The sequence below is a fragment of the Rhinolophus hipposideros genome (genome assembly GCF_964194185.1).
Source record: "Rhinolophus hipposideros genome assembly, chromosome: 8".
Classification (NCBI taxonomy): domain Eukaryota; kingdom Metazoa; phylum Chordata; class Mammalia; order Chiroptera; family Rhinolophidae; genus Rhinolophus; species Rhinolophus hipposideros.
The window spans coordinates 50,993,886-51,016,913 of NC_138054.1; the positions used below are offsets into that span (position 1 = coordinate 50,993,886).

A 23,028-nucleotide genomic window follows, 5' to 3' on the forward strand; every position below is an offset into this window, starting at 1 on the left:
AAATACGTAAAGGCAAAGTATGATAGCACTTTTATGTGTGAACTCTAAAAAACAATCTGGACACTTTGAGTATAGAATCAGACGTAGACTATTAATACTTGACACCACACTTCATATACTAGACTCTGGGATATGAAAAGGTAAACTCTGATTGTAAAAGGAGCTCAGATTTGGGAAATAGTTGCTAAGAAACTCAAAATTGTTTTACACACACCTATACACAGATAAGCTTCCTTGGTAGAACATATACCTCCCGTACACAAGGAACTTTTAATATCATATGGAACTTATCAGTCATGTGGTAGGATATTTATCTTCTTCACCAAATATTTGTAAATAAGTCTTTCTGTCCAGTTTCATAGGAAAAAATATATCCAGTTTTATAATGTAATTTAACAAGACAATAAGATTCATTTTAAAGATATTACAATTATTATTTTTGTTGATACAACAAACAGTTATTAGATCCTTACTATGTACCAGGGACTGTCTAAGCTTTTCGATATTCATTATCTCATTTAGTTCACACAACACTGTTATGAGGTTGGTACCATGAGTGTCTCCATTTTGCAGATGTGGAAATTTGAGTCTCAGAGAGGTTAAGTAAATTGCATACCATTACATGTCTAGTAAACAACAGAAGTGAGAGTCAAAACAAGATATACCAAATTTTAGAAACCATACTCTTAACCATCATCTTACAATATCATGAGAACTCGCATTGCATCCTGTGTTAGCTATTTCACAATAATGCTGTGTAATGACTACTCAAAATGCAGTGGCTTGAAACAAGCATTTATTTTCATGCTCAGAGGTCTGTAGGTCAACTGTGATCTGGCTGAGTTAGGCTGAGTTCTAGCTGGGAGGGTCTGTAGGTTCAGTTTTCATCTGCTCCACACTTGTTGATTTTGGAGTCCAGGCTAAACGGACAATGCTACCCAGGACATCTCATGGCAGGTCACCAGTGCACAAGATGAAAATGGAACTGAGAAAGTGCACTTAAGATATGTGTCATGCCCACCAACATTTCATTGGCCAAAGAAAACTGCATGACTAGGCCTTACATCAGTGGGGGACGGAGGTGAAGGCCCATGACAGGACTTGGAGGGAAATAAATATGTACTGAATAATAATAATAATAATACAAAGTATTCCAGAGTTTGTTTATTTAAAAATCTAGCAGACGTAATCCTTTGCATTTAGGCAGATATTATTTCATTTTTGCCTCTGTGCAGAGACAAAATTCCAAGGCCACCCTGGAGATTTCAGTCCTTCTTGTCCCCATTAGTTCTATGCTGAGTCCTAATGTGCTGGCGATTGAACCCTTGAGAATGGTACCATTGTTGGCAGATCTCAGCTCCACACTATCCTTCACCTGATTTGTTGCCAAGTTCATAAAGGTGTTTATATTTTTTAAAAACCTTGCAGTAAAACTTTGATTTTCTCAAGAGCAACGTATTTTCAGAAACCCAGAAGTTCTTGTGAACAGCTCTTATAAAGAAGCGTAGAATAAGGTCATAGCATTTTAGAGCTGCCTTGGAGGGCACTTAGTTCAACCTGCTCATTTTACAGATGAGGAAACAAATAGTTTCAGTTTCAAACATTCAATTACTGCATACAGTGGGCTACATTTTTTCTCATGTAATAAAAGCAATGAGAAAAAAATCTGGGGCAACCTTTGCATGTCTTACTGTAACTATAATTCTGTAACAGGGACCTCTGTTCAGTTTATTTTATGAGAACCCTCATATGACCTGCTAACTTTATCACTATAACCGACTTCCCCGATTGCCTATGAAAAACAAAAATTAAGTCTTTCCATTTCTTCTTGTAATCTTGGGGATCTTCTGCTTGTAGAGAGTCAGCAGAATAAGCTGAGAGACCCCTGGTCACGGGCTCCAGGATCCTGAGGACATCTAGTGCTGTTTTCCACAAGGGAGAGAAAAAGGCAGGCACCAGGTTCAATTTCCCAGAAAGGGAGGTACAAGTATCTTTCTAAGCCAAACACTTCCAATATTTAGCTAATATTCTCCCCTATTAGAATAGTAGATTTAGAATGGAGAGTATACTAGGGTGAGGGTGGGAGCAAAGGTTGAAATAATCTAAGGTGAAAAGTACAATTCATTGAATATCTGCTATGTGCCAGTCTTGGTGCTACGTACTAGGGTTCTGATGTGAACATGGAAAAAGATCTGTCCTCATGATGCTTCCAGTCTAGCCCAGACATGTAGCTAGGTGTTACCAAAGCAAAAGTACAGGGTGCTAATGGGAGGGTGTAATGCAGGATTTAACCTAGTGTTTATGGAGAGAGGCTGATGGATCATCAGAGAAGGTCCTCCTGGGAAAAGGATGTTTTTAACAGAGGCTTTGGGAAGCTGAGGTAGAGAATTTTCCAGGCAGAGCTGAAAGAGCTAACAGGACTGAGAAATGGCCAAGGAAACCAAAGCTTAGCCAGGGAGGGGAGACTCATATGAGACTGGACAAACAGGGCCAAGAATGGTGGGTGGGGGCTCATAGGATAAATGTAGAGCTTTGGACTTCATTCTAAAGGGCAAAGAGAAGACATTGAATGTTTTGAAGTAGAGGAATGACATACAATAATTGGATTTGCATTTTTAGAAGGAACACTTTGGCTGTACAGTCAAGAATAAATTGGAGAGGAAAAAAAAGAATTGGGGAATGCAGAAAATTACATGGAAAACAAAACAAGAATCTGGAGCTGGCAAATCTAAATATTCAGCCCAGATTGGCTGCAGATTATGCAGAGGACGGTTGGGATCAGTGTGCATTTGTGTGTGTATGTGCACGTGTGCATGTCTGTAGATTACATAGAACGTATCGAAGGTCTTCTCTTCTCCCTAAACTCACCTACAACTTCCAGACAGCCCAGGAACTAGATCTCTCCTTTGGGGTTTGAAAACGTCTCCGGAACATGCTGGTTAAAAGATAAGAGTGACTTTAGAGTTAAAGCTGGCACACTGGACATCTATATTTAGCTCTCTTTCTTCCTAAAACCCACGAATACAAAAACAAATAGAATGGAGAAGGAGAAAACAGCAGAACCGTGGAAGCTGACATGCTGTGTGAAAGACAGGTGACTGACCTGGCTAACTAGGTCAATAAAGCCACCTGTTAGGCCTAAAGTGGGCAACTCCAGGTGGAGAGCAGGGTGACGCATCTCCAAGGCAAGGAACATCAAAGATTGCCAGCAAAGGATTAGAAGCTAGCAGAGAGGCAAGGAACAGAGTTTCCCTCACACCCCGCAGAAGGCACCAACCCTGGTGACAACTTGATCTTGGACTCCTGACCTCCAGAACTGTGAGACCATACATTCTTGCTGTCCAAACCATCCAATCTGTGCTACTTTGTTATGGCAGCTCTAGGAAACTAGTACACATGGTACGTGATGGCTCACTTCTGTGCACTCCATAAAGGGAAGGACCGAATCTCTGAATCTTCCTCTGAAGGAAGAAGGAAAAGAAGAGAGGGAAGAAAAGAGTGGGTGGGGGAGAAGAGGGTAAGGGTCAAAATGTACCTAGAACTAACTTGACCCCAGCTGGAAAATCTGACTTTGAACAAGAGTGGTTGTACTTCTGTCTTTAATTCTTTTATAACTGGAACATATTTAGAGATTATGTTTGTAGTTGAAAAATAAATACAAACATGCACACATACCAAAGAAAAACGGAAAGAAAATTCTTCCTCCATCCTTCAAACTCTCCAAATGGGAGGGTAACTAATTGGCAATGCTGAGCTTAGCAAAGGATATTAAGATTGATAAAAAAAATTTAAAATATTGTACTTTAATTTGTTTGCTCTGTGTTTTTCCGTAACAAAGTAAGATGCGTGCATTGGGCAGGACGGGCTCTGTCTTATTTCTCCCTTGGAACTCAGAGTCAGGGAGACACTGACCCAGGGCAGTCCTTCTTGGACTTGCTTGGGAACATTTAGAAAATTTTCCAAAGATTGGCTCTGGATGGATGTAGGCAATAAGGTAATAGCTACCACTTCCACCCTGTTGTCTAGGCTCCAGTACATGATACATAAACCACACGCAGCCTCTCTGTGGTTCAGAAGGTTAAAAGTTATTAACTGAAATCAATGGAAATAAAAAGAGTCACATCTGCCACGGTCCACAATTCACTTCTCCAGACAGCTTTGGCCTGCACTGCAGGGGACACACACACACACACACACACACACACACACACACACACACACAGTAACCCTGGGGGAGAGCAGAGGCAGCTGCAGAAGCCAAAAACCTCCCCAGTCCTAATTAAACCCTCCAAGTTTCCAGGCAACACAGCCAAAGAAAAAAATCATTTCTAAGCTGAAAACCCCCAGCCCCCAGCCCCCTGCCCCAGCAAAGGAAACGGGTCGTTTGGTTTAATCAGCCCACGTGCACATTCTCTCTCCCCAGGTTGCCAAGACGGGGCCTGTACCTAGCAGAGGTATTTGTGTAATCAAAGCTTCTGGAACTTTCCCTGCCAAGGCTACCAATGTGAATAGGCTCCTGAGGTAAAAATGTTCCCCCGCTGGGGACGGCGCCCTTGAAGTCTACATCAAAATCAAGCCAGGGTCACAGCTGTTGCGGCACCCCACAGCGGAAAACTTGCAAGAAATCTTAGCCTGTACTACTGCTTTGCCTCAGGTCTACCGGAAACAGGCCCCAGTTTGTGTGTGTGTGTGTGTGTGTGTGTGTGTGTGTGTGTGTGTGTGTGTGTGTGAGAGAGAGAGAGAGAGAGAGACAGACAGACAGACAGACAGACAGACAGACAGAGACAGAGACAGAGACAGAGACCGAGACAGACATGTTTTCAAAAGCCAATACTTCTAACTTGCACTCAGGGGTGGAAAGACAAAGGCAAAGTCACTCCGGAACTTTGCCCCTTAGCCAAGTCAACCCCACCCAGTCACCCTCACTTACCCCTTCCCTGTAACCTGGGGATCCTGCGTATTGACTGAGGGCCACTAGGTGGCAGCAGATTAACTCTTCAAGTGCCAGAATGGGCTCAGCAGTCAGGAGTCCTGTGTGAAAACTTTGCATTTGGTCACTTCCCTCAAAGGAAAGGAAAAATAAATGGCTTTTTCTATACTCAAAGATCCTTGGCTTGCAGTGTAAGTATTAGAGGAAATCCTATGAGGAAAAGATTGCTTCCTGGTCACCGGTTCATATGGTGGCTTTAGGCAGGGTTGCAATTGTGTATGCTTTCATGACTTCAGTGACGCTTGGTTCACACTTGGTTCAAGGGACTAAACGATCCTTTGAGAAGTTTATGCTCACATTCAGTTCACTTTAACAAATGCTAAATATAATAAGAAATGAGCCCATTCCATTTTCCAAGGACAGTGCTAACAGACAAGCCCCTGCCCTTGGGGAGTGTAAGGAAGACACATTAAATGAATAGTATCTGATAGTTAACCACTTTGGGTGAGTAAAGGAATGGAGACTCAAACTTGCTATGGGTAATAGGGAAAGAAGTAAGTTAAGGGAAAATAAGCTTATGAAGATCATTTTACATCAAGCTTCTCTGATATGGGAAGCCTTATGTTTTTAGGGTGAGCAAGGCTTAACCTATGGGAGCTGCCAGAAAGGAACTTTGCCAGCTGGGGCTAAAAATGCTTGCTGTTCAGATGACAAGGAAAACTAATCATTCTCTGGGGTATTCCCGCCTCTGCAAAGCACACCCCTATTCTGCCTATTAAACTTCTACCACAAATATAAAAATACTGTGGTGTTGATTGGAGTAGTGGGCCAGCAAGGAGGAACTGATTTACTTTAGAAAGGGGAGAGGGAGCTACCTGCCGCAGGAGGAGCTGATCCAGAAAGCAGAAAGGAGCTGGGAATGAAAAGACAAGGGCTCTTGTATTTGGGTTTAAGAGAGTTTGGAGGAATACAGGGAGAAGAAGAAAAGAAACCAGGAAGAGAGACCCATAAATGTGTGATATATATGACTAGAGAGAGAGGGGGAAAGGCAATTTTAAGATGTTTTGCTGTACATTTGGGATTCTCTTCGACATGTTTCAAGAATGCTCAGTAAAGATTAAAATTGCCTTACAATTATTTTTATATCTGGGATTGGGAGGCCACCGAAGACAGAAGCAGGCACCGTTGGTGCACTATCTCTTTCTCTTCCTCGCCTGTCTGGGTAGTAGGACAATACCCAGATTTTAATATTTTTCAGGAAAGGCCACCTCAGGATCTCCAGTAGGTGACACAAAAAATAAGGATTTATTATGCTAATCCTGATAGGCAATCTCTCATTCTTCAATGGGCAACGTTGGAGTTCAAATTTTACTTTACAATTTCATCGAAAGGACAAGAAGCATCACAGTAAGACAACTCTCTGATCATCGAGTACTCTTGGATGGTATCATGAGTGTTTTCTTGGATATCATGATACCATCCATATCATATCCAAACAACATGGATATCATGTTGTTTTCTTGTATCAACCATCATACCCATGCTGGGTACATGACAAGGCTAATAGGTGTTTGATGGAGTTGGGGCTTATAGTGGCCCACTAGTTTAGCTTCTTAAAAAACTGTTGTCTTTGAGAAACTTATGTGAGTTAGGTCCTGGCATCGGTCCTGATCATGCTTCCATGCCTTCGTACATCTTTTCCCTTGGCTAGTTCTTGTCACTACCCACTCCTTTAGCACACAACCATGTCTGGTCTGCTTAGCAAATGCCCACTCTAAAGTGAAGACTGTTGAAATGTGTTGGTCTCTGTGAAACCTGCCCTGACCACTCCCACCCTCTTCTACATAACTCACCCCCTGGGACTGCAATATTGTTTTCATATCTACCTTCCTAATTAGAGTGAAGACACGAATGATCTTTGTATCTTCAGTGCCTAGAGCAGTGTCTGGTGCACGATTGATGTTCAATAAATGATAGGACAAAGAGCTGTCATATATCTTGTCATTCCATTTTGAGGAAGCCCACCTTTTGAAAAGCCATCATTTACCAAGCTCTTAACTTAGAATTCATACTACAGTAGGTACTAGGAAATTCAATCAATTTCTCATCCCTCTAATCATGATACGTATGTAGAGCCTTTTCTTCAACTGGCAGTCGCAGAACAAAACTCACTCAAATTCACAGAAAGTGGAAGAAAATTTTCCAATAAGACGACTTTCTGACCAACAGAGCTGTAGGAATATAGTTCTCAAAGCCTTTAGCAATACAAGGTTCTGTGCCTATTCTGTTTCTGACATAAAATTCTTATTCTTTTAAAAAAGTGTTTACTTTTTTTAAATATAAAAGTACTCCATGCTCATTAAAGAAAAATTGCAAAATAGAGAAAAGTAGAAAAGGAAAAAACAGTTTTCAATCAGAGTCTCACTATGTAAATAGTGAGTCTGTAACATTTTGGGGTATGAATTACTCTTATGAATTACTTATGGAATTTAATAAAAACCAGACGACAGCTCATGCTGTCTGCTAAAATCAGAGCCAGCTCCTACAAAAAATACATAGGTGGATTTCATAGTTGGTCGCTGCAGCACACATGTAGGGAGCGCCTGTAGGCACACCCTGGTAAGCTGCCCTGGGTGGGGGAGATGAATTAACGGAAAGGGTGAATTAGCATGGTTGGGTGCCTTTGCTTGTTCCTGTGGAGCTTTGTACATTGCGAACCACTTTTCTGTTCTCCTCAAATTGCCTGAAGTCACAACAAGCCTCAGGCTGCAGTTCCTTCCAGTTCCCAGTCATGCAATTACTGGTTGATCCTTTCATGCTGCAGTGATGGTCATGAGGCCCTTCCTAAAAAATAGAGGGCCTCCCTAACAGCCCCACCACTTGTTTCCTTGACTGAACTAGCCTTGAGCTGCCGTAGTACTTGAACTCTAGCACCCAGCAAAACACACTTCCTTGGACTCTTAGCAGCAACCCTACACTCTCGCTTGCTAGTGTAATGGGACTAACAACTCAACAGAATGGAAAGATCATGGCAGAAAGATGACACCTTGTTGAAGTAAATGAACAGATAGAGGCAGCTTTAAGCTTGAGGAGAGGAGACAATCAGGATGCCTTGGCACTCCCTCTTCTTCGTGGAATGATCAACTCTGCAAAGAGCATACATTCATTCTGGACACTGCAATGGATTTTTACATGTGCGTGTATATATATATATATATATATATATATATATATATATATATATATATATTTGTTTTGTTTAATGTAAAAAATATTTCTGGGCCCAGGATAATGAATCAGCACTGTAATTGAATAAGTTGTATCTGCTTTTTGTTTGTTTGTTTTGTTTTGTTTTTGCCAGGCACTGAGTTGGTTGCTGAGGATACAAAGATACATATGGCAGTCCAGCTAGGGAGACAACCATGCACCTTCATGGAAGGAACGGAATGTAATATTTATTGAATGCTTACTCTGTGCTTCACATTGTGCTTGGCGTTATTTTTTTTTTAATTAACACATTTAATCTTAGAAAAGTGTGAATTAAATAGTATTTCTTGTCATTTTATGATACAAGAAACTGAGGCTCAGGGAACTATTTAATGTCCTATCTCACACTGCTGGAATCTTGAACAAAAACTCAACCCCCATATCCAAGTCAGTCTGATAGAGCACAGGGAGAAGCATTGCAGCGCAGTGGGCAGGGCTTGGGTATGGCCTCCTGGTCGGCTTTGCCTTGCTTTCTGAGTCAGCCATGACTCTAGAGGGACACCTCCGAGGAGAAGCTGTGTCAGCTGCAGCAGGGCTATCAGGTGGGACTTTTCCTCTGCTTTGCAGACCTCTAGTTTTGAAGGAGGCATTTAAATTCTGTCCTTCCAGCTAAGCGTCAGTCCTACTCTCTCTTTCCCTGACAATGCAAAGAAGGGAGTAGTGGAATGAATTTGATGTGTAGATTCAATGAACCTGTGCTATTACCTGTCGTGTGGCCTCAGGTACTTGTCTTGATATTTTTGAGCTCTGGTTCCTACCTAACCCATACAATGACACAATGGCTACCTTACAGGGTTATGCTCGTTTCTTGAGATATAAGAAGTGGTGGCTCACACAGCACGGGGAACATTTCAATGCTCTTTAAGCACTAGCTCTTGTCCCTTCATTGCTTTCCAGGCTCCACTAGCACAGACCTATATGGTCAGCACTGTTCCATGTCCTAAAATGCTCTCTACTTTTTCTGTGTGTTTTAATCTTTGTCCCCCCAACCCATTCCCTCCTCTACAAGTTGGCCTTTAAGTTCTTTGAGGGAAAAGACTATATCCCATATTAATACCTTTCAGAGTGTGTGACCCATAACAAACATGCAAAACAATTTTTTTTCTGGAGCTTTGTTCTCTTCTTTTATTTGGGACATATTTCTTTGTCCCCCCCCCCATTTCAACTGTCTTCTTATGTTTGTTTCTATTTATTAGGTAGAACTGCCATGTCTCCCTGTATTAGTAGAGTGCCCTTATGTAGTAAGTGTGCTGTAGGGCCCAGTGCTGCAGTCTTCTTAGTTATCTGAGCTGGGTGCTCCAAGTGTGGGTTGTGTGTGCCCTCCTGTTGTAATTGAGCCGTGGTTTCAGTTCGCGCATCAAAGGAAGGTATTGAACCTTGGGCTGATTGGTTGTAGGAGTGTCAGTGACTATAGTGGAGGAGCTATTATGCAGGGACTGACCCTCAGAGAAGGATTTACTTTAGCAGGGCTCTGGTGCCTGTCCAGTATGCTCTTTGGGTGTGTCATTTGTGCAGGCAGACAAATGGTGCTCCCAAAGCTGGCCACTGGGCATGCTGCCACCAGGACCTCCTGGGAGGGCCATACCATAGGCCAAGTTTAGCCACAGCCTGTGTCCTGCCCAGGGCTGCCTAAAATGATCCATGAATCAGTCTGCAAATGACTGCCACCTGCACTGGGCTTGGAGGTGCCTGGGAGAGGCTAAGCTATGACCCAAGGCCTGCTGCTGCTAATGCTGGGCTTGCGGCTGCTTAGCAAGAGGTGTGGAACATGCCTAGGTCAGATACTGCTTGTTTGTGAACATTTGAGAGATTTTGGGAAAGTCCACAGCATGAGCCAAGACAGTCCATTTGTTTGGAAAGTGACTTGGGTGGGCCTGGTTGATGGAGACTCAGTTAGGGTGCCGACCTAAGTCTTCTGTCGAGCACCCACTTTCCCAGCATGCACTTCTGTCTGGGAGAAGGCTACCCCTCCAGCCCTCACTCTGCAACCAGACAACTCAGTTCCTCCCTGAATGTCACTGGTGCCTTTTGAGCTGCTGCCCCAGCACTGAAGCCTAGAGTGCGTGAGTCTATCAGCGAGTAAGTCTGTGTGTGTGCACTTTAAGAAGAGCACCTGGAGTCCAGCAGCCTACCATCTCTCTCAGCCCCAATCTCCGCTGGTTTTCACAGCCAGAAGTTTTGGGGACTTCCCTTCCTAGCTCTGGAATCCTGGGCTGGGAAGCCTGGTGTGGGATTGGAATCTGTCGCTCCTCAGCAGAGACCTCTGCAGCTGATATATACCTCTTGATTTTTAACTGCCACTGGGTGTGGGACAAGCTCATTCAGCATCTCCGCCTCTCTTACCTATCTCAATGTGGCTTCATTTGTATATCCTTAGTTATCAGAATTTCTATTCAGCTAGACTTCAGGCAATTCTCAATGATGGTTGTTCTGTAGTTTAGTTATAATTTTGATGTGGTTATGAGAGGGTGCAAACAGCATTTGGCTACTTCACCATCTTGAGGGGAAATCGACATTTTCTTAATACTTCTTTGATATTGCTCCTGTTTCCTTTGATGTCACATGGATTCCCAATCATGGAATTCTTGCAAGTCCTGGTCATTTCCTGTTAAATAATTTGTCTGGTCCTTTAGTGCACTGCTGTCCAGTGGAAACCTGATACAAACCACAAAGGTGAGCTACTTGTATAATTTAAAAATTTCTAATAACCACATTAAAGAGTAAACAAGAAACAGGTAAAATTAATTTGAACCTTATATCTTTAAATTATTATCATTTCAACATATAATCTATATAAAATTATTAATGAGATATTTAAACTTTGTATACTAACTCTTCCAAATCTAGTGTGTGTTTTACACAAACAGTAAATCTTAATATGTACTAGCCACATTTCAAGTGTTCAAAAGCCACATGTAGCTAGCAATTATACTGAATTATGGAGGTATAGACTTATACTGATTTCAAGTGCTGGACATTATTGTTATTATAATTATTGTTATTATTTATTCTTTTATCTTGTACTTCATTCCCACTTTTATAATATTTATTCTTTCCTTTTCAGCATGATGGCCTCACTCATAGTCAAGAAGGCAAGAGCTAAATAGGGGTGGAGTGGCCTTGCTTTCTCTTTGTTAATATTAACGAGGGTACCTTTTACAGTTAAGAACCATAAAGAAAGCTCGTTAAGGGCAACAACATCCCCTAGCACACAACTCTCTCTAGAACCACAAAATGGGTATGTTACAGAGGCCTGGGAGCTAATTCTCTCCAGATGTTTGCAAAGCGAGCAAAACCAAAAGGTGGAAACTGAAATTACTAAACACTTAATAAGGAGCTGATGGAACCAAGGCCCCAGGGTTGGCTCAGCAATAAGTAAAACACAGAGACCCCGTTTGTTCAGAGGAACTTCAAAGTCCCCTATAAACTCCCAGGAAAGGTGAGAGGCAAAAACGCTACAGAGAACCTAGCATTCCTACAAAGTCAAACTGGAGACTAACTTGAGATGCTTCCCCTGGTGCTTAAGAAGAAGACTAAGGGGCAGGTCTGGTGAGCAGATGTTGGAGTTTTGTTTACGCCCATTCTTACATACAGTATGTGCATGTCGGATATAGGCGTTTCTCTAGCTAAGCCAAAGGGGAAAAACCAATTAAACATCAGTTTAAAAAAAATAGAAAGAGAAAATGCCTTTTCTGTACTAAGTTTTGCTCTTCACCAAAACCATAAAATTGCTAATGAGACACAGCAGATCCACATAAAGTTGGTTATATTTATCTTCATTTTTTTCTTCTTTCCCTCCCTTTAATAGTGGGATGAACAGCATGGAGTTTGGGCTAAGACCATTTTTAAAGAGGAGGAAGAAGAACTAATTCATCAAATGTGGTATCAGTAGAAAGTCTTATAAGTTATCTCTTTGGTTACCAGTTACCTGGCAGGAGAAAGGCTTCCAGGATTCAATCCTGTAACTGTTTTTGTTTTTTTAATTCCATTGTTAATCACTGTGACCTGCCAGGTGTATGAATTGTTTGATTTAATATCTTTCTTTGAGGTTCAAAGAAAGTGAATCAATGGCAGCCCAAAAGGAAACAAGAAAAGTGATCAAAAGTGACCCCATCACCTAAGCAAAATAGCTGCCATAGAGGAAGGTGGAGAATGACTCTCATTAAATAGTTACTAAGGGAGTGAAAAACAGACATTCCTGGCGTTTTTAGAAATTGAAGCAAAATCCCATTTTCTCCTTGGAGAAGTGTGTCCACTGTCTTCCTCCCTTCCTCTCTCCTTTTGTCCCTCCCTCCTTTTCTCTCTCTCTCTCTCTCTCTCTCTCTCTCTCTCTCTCTCTCTCTCTCTCTCCTCTCTCTCTCTCTCTCTCTCTCTCTTTCAGAATAAAATTATGTAGCATTACATTCAGAATATAATGGTTAGTTATATGCATAGTATCTTTGGACTGAAGTACATCTAGTTTGGATTCTCAGCTCAGCTATTAACTAAAATATGTATGCAAAATGCTTACTTCTTATAGCCCTGGCACAAGGTAAGAGATAACTAACGGTACCCAAGGTGATAGCCTATTTATTATTCACTATCCTGGGCTTCCATTCAGCTCTCTTTCTGCAGGAAGATGTTCCTTTTTTTATTCACAGACTTAGTAGATTCCATGATTTGCAGACAGACCATTTTCCTTCTTAACCTCCAAAAGGTGGGTTCATCAAGGTTTGTTCCTTGTGCTAGTTCTCCTTATACAGAAAAAGGACTTCCAACTGAGTCATCTGTTTGGTGAATTTCTTAGCTCTGAGCATTTGCTTGAAGTGTGGCTCTAAAAAATGGTTTTCCGAGATGGATCATTGGCTAAGGAACCATGTGTTATCCTGTACCCATGCACCCTTCAGTACTTCTCAGTACTTTTGTGCAAATGATCAATCACCATAATAAAGCATTTCATAAAGTCATGATTCAACAAGAAAAAGATAAATGTAAACACTATACAGACAAACACCGTGAGGAGAAACATCTGGATGTCCATGGCTGTTTCCTGTTGAGAGACTTTGGGAACTTGGGGATTTTAACAGTTGGACAGGGCTAATTTTGGAAACTACTTCATATTTGTATAAAAAAGAAAAGCACACATTTATTACTCTTCACTCATCAGATGAGGGAAGTTGGCGGTTAACTTCCCAGGCCTCACTGAGAACAAAAGGGATTAAATTGGAAATAGCGCAGAGGGTTTTCCTTCCCTTTCCACTCTCTCATCCTGGGGCACCTCTTCTTCATCATGCCTTTGTTTTCCTTGATTTCTTCCTTTCCTTCTTACATTCAGTTTTTTCTTAATTTCCAGAAATCTCAACTTTGAAATTTGGCTTTGCAACTGACTGGCTAGTTGATTTCAGCCAAAATCTCTTAATCTGACTAAGTCTCCGTTTCCTTTTTTGAAAATAAAATTAATAACAATAGTAGTAGTAATGATAATAAGTACTCATCTACGAATTTCACAGGATTGTATACATCAAATCTCCTCCCCCTCCTTCTGGTTCCCAGAACATTCAATGTTCTTTCTTGCGTCTATATATTTTAATATTAATACTAGATTTCTCTCTTTCTTTCCATAGAAAACAGTAACTCATCCTTTTTGACGCAGTCCTTTTTGATCTGTGAGAGATTCTCTGTCTCTATCTCTCACAGATATTAAAAATAATATTTCAAAGCACATTTAGTAGCATGGAAAATTTTGCTACATATTTTTAAGTAAGGGAAAGCAAGTTATAAATGAACACAATCCAAGTTTGGTAAAATATTACATGTATACATATTTAAATTTATTTTACAAGATGAGACATGGGACTCTTCTTGTCCTAGACTCCAGGCTTCAACTACAAAGGTGAAAGAACCCTCACATTCTAAGGAGGAGATGCTAGGTACGTAATTGCAGATAGTATTAAATGGTAGACCAAATAGTCTTGTAACACCCGACCACTCCGATCAGCCTACATAAGAAAACACAAGAAATTCGAGCTAAATTTGCTTAAATAGAAACTTTATACTAACGAAATGTTGGTTGAATAGGGACTCTTGTGTCATCCCTCCTCTGTTCCCCATGTGTTACACACCTCTCAGGCCAAATGAAAGTAGCTCTAAGTAGAGAATTTCAAGCAATTAGGGCTACCTACACAGAAGGGGTCCTGCTTTTCCACTCTTTGCTAGATGCTGACTGAGTTATAGATATTCCCACGCTCATGGAGGTGCTGCCTCCCAAACAAAGCAGAGTGAGAAAGTTCTTGGGAGCTTGACAAGTTCTCCCTTCCCTAGAGAATCCAGAGAGTTGTGCCTACTTCCTCTCTGAGCAGCCTGAAGGTGGGAGACTGGAGGAGCCATGTGCAACAGCTGGGCAAGGAGAAAAAGCAGTAGAGGAGGAGTCTGACTCCACGTTCGGTATAGAAGGGATGTCTGAGTTTTCCATGAGCCAAGAGGATATTTTGGAAGGTAACTGGCTCTAAAGATCCTTGAAGGTCAGCCCAGCAAAACATGATAGTAGGGTAACTGCAAAAGTTGGGAGTGGAGGGCAGCAAAACATCAGACGGAGTGTGTGTCCTCACACTGATATCAGGGCGCTGCACAGTATGTAGGTCCTCGGGTGCCTTCAAGTAATCCACAGACCCAACCCACAGAAACCCCAGGTGTGGAAGCCTCCAATAGGAGACAGACAGTGCTAGTCAAGAGAGACCTAAAACATCAGTGGCAGCAGCTAAGAAAGGATATTTCTCGTTCTTGCTTTTTTCTTTCCTTCCACCCCAATTCTGCACAGCCAGTAGATGGAGGAAAGCAGACCAAGACATGTAGCTCCCGCTTCCCTCTAAAAGTTCCTGACCATGATTCGGGCCTAGGTTGAGGATTGCAAATTGGGGATATTGAGGAGAACAAAAGTTTTAAATTGGGAGTGAGATCGAAACTTTGATTTAGACTCAATAGAACTTGCCATTATAGCTTAGAATGACATGTTCCTTATGGATCCATTTTGTTCTCAAGATCCCATTCCTAATGATGGAGGGGAAAATCTTTAGACTTGTCAATGAAAGAGATGCAGCCTTTCTGTGCTTACCCAGAGACTGGTCCATATAGCATTGTTCTGGGTGCTTGTTGTACCTTAAAGGGAAGTTTTCACAATGTCTGGAGCTCCTGCAAATGAAGGAGGAGAATGTCTTCAAATTCCTTGCAGCAGGAACCCACTTAGGTGGCACCAACCTTGACTTCCAAATGGAACAGTACATCTACAAAGGACGAGTGATGGCATCTGGAGCACAAATCTGAAAGGTCCCTGGGAGAAGCTCCTGCTGGTGGCTGTGTCAATGTTACCATTGAAAACCCAGCTGGTGTTAGTGTCATATCCTGCAGGAATACTGGCCAGCGAGCGGTGCTGAAGTTCGCTGCTGCCAGTGGAGGCACTATTGCTGGACTTCACCTCCGTAACCTGCACTGATCGGATCCACGCGGCCTTCTGGGAGCCACATCATCTGGAGGTCACCGATCCCAGGACTGACCGCCAACCTCTCACAGAGGCGTCTTATGTTAACCTGCCTACTAGTGTGTGACGCAGACTCTCCTCTGCACTACGTGGACATTGTCATCCCATGCAACAAGGGAGCTCGCTCAGCGGGTCTGATAGATGGACGCGGGTCTGGGAAGTTCTGTGCATGCGTGGTGCCATCCCTTGTGAACACCGTGGGAGGTCATGCCTGATCTCTATGTCTTCAGGATCCTGGAGAGATTGAAAAGAAAGAGCAGGTTGCTGCTGGACAAGGCCATGACCAAGGAGGAATTCAGGGTGAATGGGCTGCTCCAGTTTACTGCTGTGCAACCAGAAGTCACAGGCTAGTCTGAAGGTGTGCGGGCGGCCTCTCTGCCTGCCCCGCAGTTCCCTACTGAAGACTGGAGTCCGCAGCCTGCTACTGAAGACTGGGCTGCAGCTCCCACTGCTCAGGCCATTGGATGAGTAGGAGCAACACTGAGCGGTCTTAAGCTTTTCTTTCATAGACTCTTAAACAGAAAACAGAAATAAGGGGATGGAAAATAAACAGTTTCATATATATAAGAGCTAATGCAGTCTCTAGGTTTAAAATTGTCCTAGGTAAATATTCAGTGGATTCTATTAATAGGATGATTAGGACTACATCTTCTTTCCCAAGTTATTTTCCTTTTTCCTTCTTATTTCTGTGATGGTGTCTGAGTTTAGGCAGAAGCTTACATATCCTCTTCACAGTGGGAAGAGAAGTCTCTAATCCACTGTACTGTGTCCTCGTTTTGCAGGTGAGAAAGTAGAAGTTAAGTTGCCTGTAAGGGCACACAGCTAGTGAGGGACAGAACCACCTCTGTGGTGAGCAGAGGTTGATATACATAAATGCAAGATCACCAGGTGAATGGATTAGGTAACTGACATGTCATCTTAGAAAAATGAGGAGCATGCTGGCTGGGCTGGGTTGGGTGGCCAAGGTCCCAGATCTTGATGCGTTTTCTAGGATACTCTCAGACTCATTAAGGCCTAACACCACTGAGTCACTTCTATATTTCTGAAAGAGAACATGGTCCAGTAAAGGATATAGGATTTCACATGGTTCAGAGCACAATTGGTACTGTTATTCCATTCACTTATTCTTCATTCATTTATTACATATCTATTTTGTGTGTTTTACAAAAGAGGTAATATTCTAGGCCCTAGGGATAAAGAACATAAACAAGACAGACAGCCCCTGTACTTAGGGAGCTTTTATTCTATAAAGGAAGGGAATGAATAAAAACTAATTACACGATTCAAGCCTTATTATAATTTTTTGTTAAGTGCAATGATGGAGAAATGTACGGTCCCATGAAACCATAAAATGAGGACGTGGTCTATTTGGTGGGTTTGAGAATCTTTTCGTGAAGGAATGGCATTTGAGCTAAGCTAGAAAAGACGAATAGAAGCTTGCCAAAGGGAAGGGAAAAATTATAAGAACGTTCCAGACTAAAAGTGTGCTGTTTCTATTGAGACAGACCTGAAAAAGAGCTGGGGTGACTGGACAATATTGAGGTCAGTCATACAAAATTGTAGAAATTAGGTAGGAATTGGATTTAGTCCATGGCTCACCAGGCAGTGTTTGTGGGACTATCCATGATCTTATTGGGAGTTTACTTGGAGAATTCAGAAATTGGGAGAGGTAGCCAAAATGTAGCTGTATCATTTTGCTTTCAATATGATGTAACAAAAGAAAATCCAGCTAATAGTCCTTAAAACTGAGGTTAGCAAACTTTTTCTGTAAAGAGCTTGATAGTAAATATTATAGGCTTTGCAGGCCATGCTGTCTCCTCTGTAACTACTCAACGCTGTTGGTGTAGCATGAAGTAGCCAAAGACAATACATGAACAAGTGAGCATGGCTGTATTCCAGTAAAGCTTTATTTATTGGCCCATGGGCTGTAGTTTGTCAATCCCTGTCATAAAATAGGATATTTGAGTTTCGCTTAGCAAGAAGTCTAGCTGGTGGTTTCAGAGTTGGTTCAACAACCTTATGAGCTGAGGGAGCTGGAGAATCAGCTCTGTGATCCCCTTGTGGTCAAGTGAGCAAATGAAACAAAGACACCAGGTTATGAGAAGGAGTGGTTCATGGTGGTTAAGGATTAAAAACTAGTACTCTGTATAGAGCAGAGTAAATCCATTAGCCTGTCCATGATTTGTTAAAACCAGTCTCAGTGTTCATTGGTCAACAAAGAGTCTTGACTTTAGTCCAGTAGGGATTTGATTCCCTAGGTATCTCAAAGTTCACAGTCCTTTGATAAGTTCTGCGGCTTAGAACCAGTTGTGATAAAATATAAGAACAGGTTTTGATATTTCCTAAGCAAGTGTTGATGTAAATGGAAATTTTACCTTTGACGGTTCCAAGATGGCCACTGAAATTCCAAGTATCACTCATTTAAAGAACAGCATCCCATCAGGAGGGAGAGCACAGCCAGAGGAGCTTTTACTCACAGCATTCCCACTTACATCAGGGAAGAAATCTTTCCTAGAAGTCTCCTATCCACTACATGCAGTCTTACCTTTGGTCTCATTGGCTAAAACTAGGTCTCATGTCTACCTCTACACCTATCACTGGCAAAGAGGTCAACGCCTTTCTCTGGGCTGCTTGTCTGATACCTGAGCAACACTGGGAATCTGTTAACAAGGGGGAAGGACTTTGATGGTTATAGGGAAAGCCACCAACTGTGTCCCTCAACAACTATTACTGGCTTCCCTCCTTAGTAACAGAAAATGCAGCAATGATGAGAGACAGGCCCTGCTGAAGAAGCTGTAGATTGAGAAATCTAAAACAGTTCTGCAAGAATTAGGTGGTCCTTAGAGTACAGTCCCTGATAATAGGACTGAGAGCTCTGAGAGGCGCTTCAATAGTGCTGGCTGCTAATGAGAATAATCATATCTGTTTGGATATTTGGATTTTGTTTTTATTAGAATGATTAAAGGGGAACACCCACCCCTCTGTTCAACCCCTCTTAACTAGAGACACACAACCAATCTAAAGAAAAAGCTTAAGGACAGGAAACTCCAGTTTATCTATAAAACAAACATACTTATAGTTTAAATAATCTGCCACAGGTTATTGGATTTCTTCTCTCTATTTATACTTTACTTTTATGAGAATCTGGCAAAGGGTGTATACACACATGCCAACGTTAGGGATTTAGTAAGAAAAGCCATTTTCAGGTGTGTTATAATTAAAGTCATACTAATTTCAGCCCGTTCCTAAACACCTACTCTGCCTCAGTCTGCACTATACGGTAATGATATAATTATAAGCCGGAGGCATTGTGGGACATGGAAGGAAGAACGAACTCTTCACATTTTTATGTTAATTGTATGTTACTGTTGTCTAATTATTTGTCAGGGGAAGGCAACGGAGAATGGTGAGAAAAGCCTAGGTTTTTGCAGCTGGCTAACTTGGAATCAAATTCTAGCTCTGCCACTGAATAACTGCCTCAGTTTCCTCATCTACGGTGGTAAGAGTTTTAGGATATACTCAAGGGAAGTTTCAGTGCACGGAAAGATTAATCAAAGGCTTAGTTTGGTTTTTTAAATTATGGTTTTTTTTATTAAAGTTACAAATTGAAAACGAGTTCTTCCTTAAGCTTTTAAGTGAAGCTTCAAGTGTTTTTAATACATTTATGAGTCTGAAAAATTTTAGCAGTCACTTTTGAGAGTGTCTCAAATGTTGGTTTCATTTACAAACTGGGTAAATTGGACATCTTTAAATATTTTATTTTTTATTTATATGTTTCCCTAAAATTCAGCTTTATTTATTTTAATATTTTTTTATTTTCAATTACAGTTGACGTACAATATTATATTAGTTTCAGGTGTACAACATGCCGATTAGACACATACAATTATGAAATTATCACCCCAATAAGTCTAGTACCCATTTGAAACCATACATCGTTATTACCATAGTCTTGATTATATTCCCTATGCTGTACTTTACATCCCCATGACTATTTTGTAACTGCCAATTTGTACTTCCTAATCCCTTCACCTTTCTCACCCATCCCTCTAACTCCCCTCCTATCTGGCAACCATCAGTTTATTCTGTGTCTCTATGCGTCTATTTCTGTTTTGTTTGTTTATTCTATTCTTTAGATTCCCCACATAAGTGGAATCACACGGTATTTGTCTTTCTCTGACTTGCTCCACTCAGCACAATTCCCACTGGGTCCATCCCTGTTGTTCCAGATGGCATGATTTCATTCTTTTTATGACTGAGTAATATTTCAGTATTTGCATGTCCCACCTCTTCTTTATCCAGGCATCCGCTGCTGGACACCCAGGTTTCCTCCGTATCTTGACTATTGTAAATAATGCTACAAGGAACACATGGTTGTACGCATCCTTTCAAAGCAGTGCTGCTCACCATAGCTAGGGGGCAGAGAACTGCTTTTATCAGAGTGACACCCCCACTTTATGCAAGTGAGTACTGTAGGGGCAGAAGGAGATGTCAGCCCCTGATATCAGCTTGCCTCTCCTGGCATGGAATTTCCACCCTACAAGCAAGTTGGGATGGGGACAATGGTCTCCAGCACTCTGAGTTAGAATTGGGTAAGGAAGGGCAAACTATCCTTTTGGTCATCCCTGACTAGACTAGAGCTTCTGTGACATGGGGCTGGGGAAAATAAGGAATAGCCACCTGCTCCTGTCCAGGTGAAATTACAGCTCCAAACTGGGGACTAGAGGGGGAGGGGCCTCTGTCTTCTTGGCCTCATTTGCCTGGAGTAGAGCTTCTGTAACATGAAGCTGTGAGGAAGCAAAAAAACAGGTTCTAGCTTCAACGTGGGTTCTTACTGTTCTAAGCAAGACTTAGTAGATTTTCTTGAATGAATTTTTCTCCATTTGCTCTATGCCCTTAAAGTAATTTTCAGAGACTTTAAATGATTGTCTTTATAACTTTCACCAGTTAATTTGCTTTTCAGCTTCTTATTCCTCCATTCTGAAAAGTTGGAATCCACACAGTCTATTATTTGATTAGACTTAGGCTCTATTCATCTAGTTGACAAATACTTATAAAGTATCAATTCTGTAGCAGACAATGATTTTGTTGCTGGTTGACTTGTGTTATTAATTTCCTGCTGCACACTTGTGTGTATCTAGCACTCATCTCTCCAGTGGGATAGAGGGAGCCCCAATGGATGAGGCCACATCTCCTTGGTCTTTGTAAATCTCTGCAGGACTTGGCACAAAGTGGGATATTGTTCAATTCATTTCTTCCTGTTGTCCCTACTTGACGGACGTCACATTTTCAAAACTGTGTATTTTTCTGTAGTGCATTTCCTCTTTATTTAGCAAATCAGTCTGGATTTCCAATGATTTCTTTGTCTCTGCTATCAAAGTTATTTTGCTGTGATGTTTGAGTGCCTCGTCTGCCCTAGGCCTGTGTATACACAATCTCATTAATGGTAGCATTAGCCCTGTGATTGAAGGATGCCTATCCCATTCACAGATGAGAAACCTGAAACTCGGAAAGGTTAACGAGTTCCCCTAAAGTTATAGCACGTCAGTGGCAGAGCTGTACTGCCTGACTCCAAAGCTGGTTCTCTTTCCTGGATGCTAACCTGCCGTGACTCCACTTCTGAGAGAAGAGAACTATAGCAAGTTTCAGAAAAATTGTTTTCAACACCTTGACTCATCTATGACATCGCGTGGTTCGGAAGCCTGCTGTGTTTTCCCAAAGGAAATATGTGACCTGGCCTCTTCCTGCTTATTGACTTTGGCACACAAAATGACTAATGAAGAACCACAGGAGTGAAAAGGGGTGACCCTGTTGCATCACCCTCAAACCCCCAAGTGACCCCAATTAAGGCAATGATCTGGCTGATTTACAGAGATGAAGCCCACAAAATGGCAAATATAACTCAACCACAACCAATCTGGCCCTTGTTAGCTGTGTTGTAATGAGAATTTATATGAATATCATTATGAAACACTTATTTAGGACAAGAGTTGTGCTGAATTCAGAATTTTCACTTATACACACACACACACACACACACACACACACACACACACACACACACACATGCCAGTTAGGAATGGTGGAGCATATCTATACCTCCACTTTTTTTTTATTAGTTTCAGGTGCACAAAACAATGTAATAGTTAGACATTTATACCCCTCACAAAGTGATAATGCCCCTCAGCTATACTCTACTTTTAAAAAATTTGATTTGAAATGAACTTTTTCAAAAATCTGCATCCTTGAGACTATTCAGTCGTCTAGTGGGATTTGTGTTCAGTTGGATCTCATTGGTTGGTTCCTTTAAACTAATCTAAGCTCAACCTTCTCCACCAAGCTGCAGAATCAGTAAAAAAAGGAGGGGTAAAACTAGAAAGAATCTGAGTGGAAACCTCTAAGGAAAATGTGTGTTTTTTTTAAATTAAAGTTTATCGGGGTGACAATTATTAGTAAAGTTGCATAGGTTTCAAGTGTACAATTCTGTAATACATCATCTACATATCATGTTGCAGCTTTATTTATGGTGCAACCAAGACATGGACACAACCAAAGTGTCTTTTGATAGATGAATGGATAAAGAAGATGTGGCATATATACACAATGGAATACTGTTCTGCCATAAGAAAAGATGAAATAGGACCATTTGCGATCATATGGATGGATCTTGAGATTATTATGCTAAGTGAAATCAGTCAGACAGAAAAAGTCGAGAACCATATGATTTCACTGATATGTGGTATGAATGTGTGTTTTTTTCCTTCCTTCCACACAAGAAGAAAAGTTACCATTTCAGTAAATTGTATTAGACTATAAACATATTAGGTATTACACTGATTTTCCCCTAAGTTCCATAAAACACCTGAAATAGTATTATTTACCTATCAGGAGGTCTTCAAGCATTAGTTGATTATTGCAGCCCAAATCTTCCCTTCATTGTCACAGCTGATGGAACCAGGGGTAAGTCACTTTAAGAGTTTGCCCATAAATTTGCCCTGTTACCAGTCGTCACCTGCCTTATGGCTTATTCAGACCTTCTTTTTTTGCATCTCTCTGGGAATTTCAAGGTGGGGTTGGAATGTCTCACATATAGTTAGAGATTCTTTCTAATCATCTTTCCCTTCCCTGTCCTCTGGTTTTTATTTCTGCTGTCTAGAGTGTGCTGTTTTTCTGCTCAACCTTATCGATGCCCTCCAGGTTGGACTGGGAGGGGCAATAACACTAATCCTTTCTTTTGCCACCTGATCCCAAGGACCACTGAACAGGTTTCTTCATGTGGGATCAGTTTTCTCTGCCACTTGTGGCATGAAGAAATAGA

General features: G+C 41.4%; 1 pseudogene across 1 annotated transcript; it reads left to right on the plus strand.

Annotated features, from left to right (window-relative positions):
- The first annotated feature begins 8,681 nt into the window (after nt 1-8,681).
- Nucleotides 8,682-16,178, plus strand: LOC308501506 (small ribosomal subunit protein uS2B-like; annotated as a pseudogene). The gene is made up of 3 exons: nt 8,682-8,739; nt 14,498-14,671; nt 15,339-16,178. The product of its transcript is annotated as a small ribosomal subunit protein uS2B-like (transcript).
- The last annotated feature ends 6,850 nt before the right edge of the window (nt 16,179-23,028 follow it).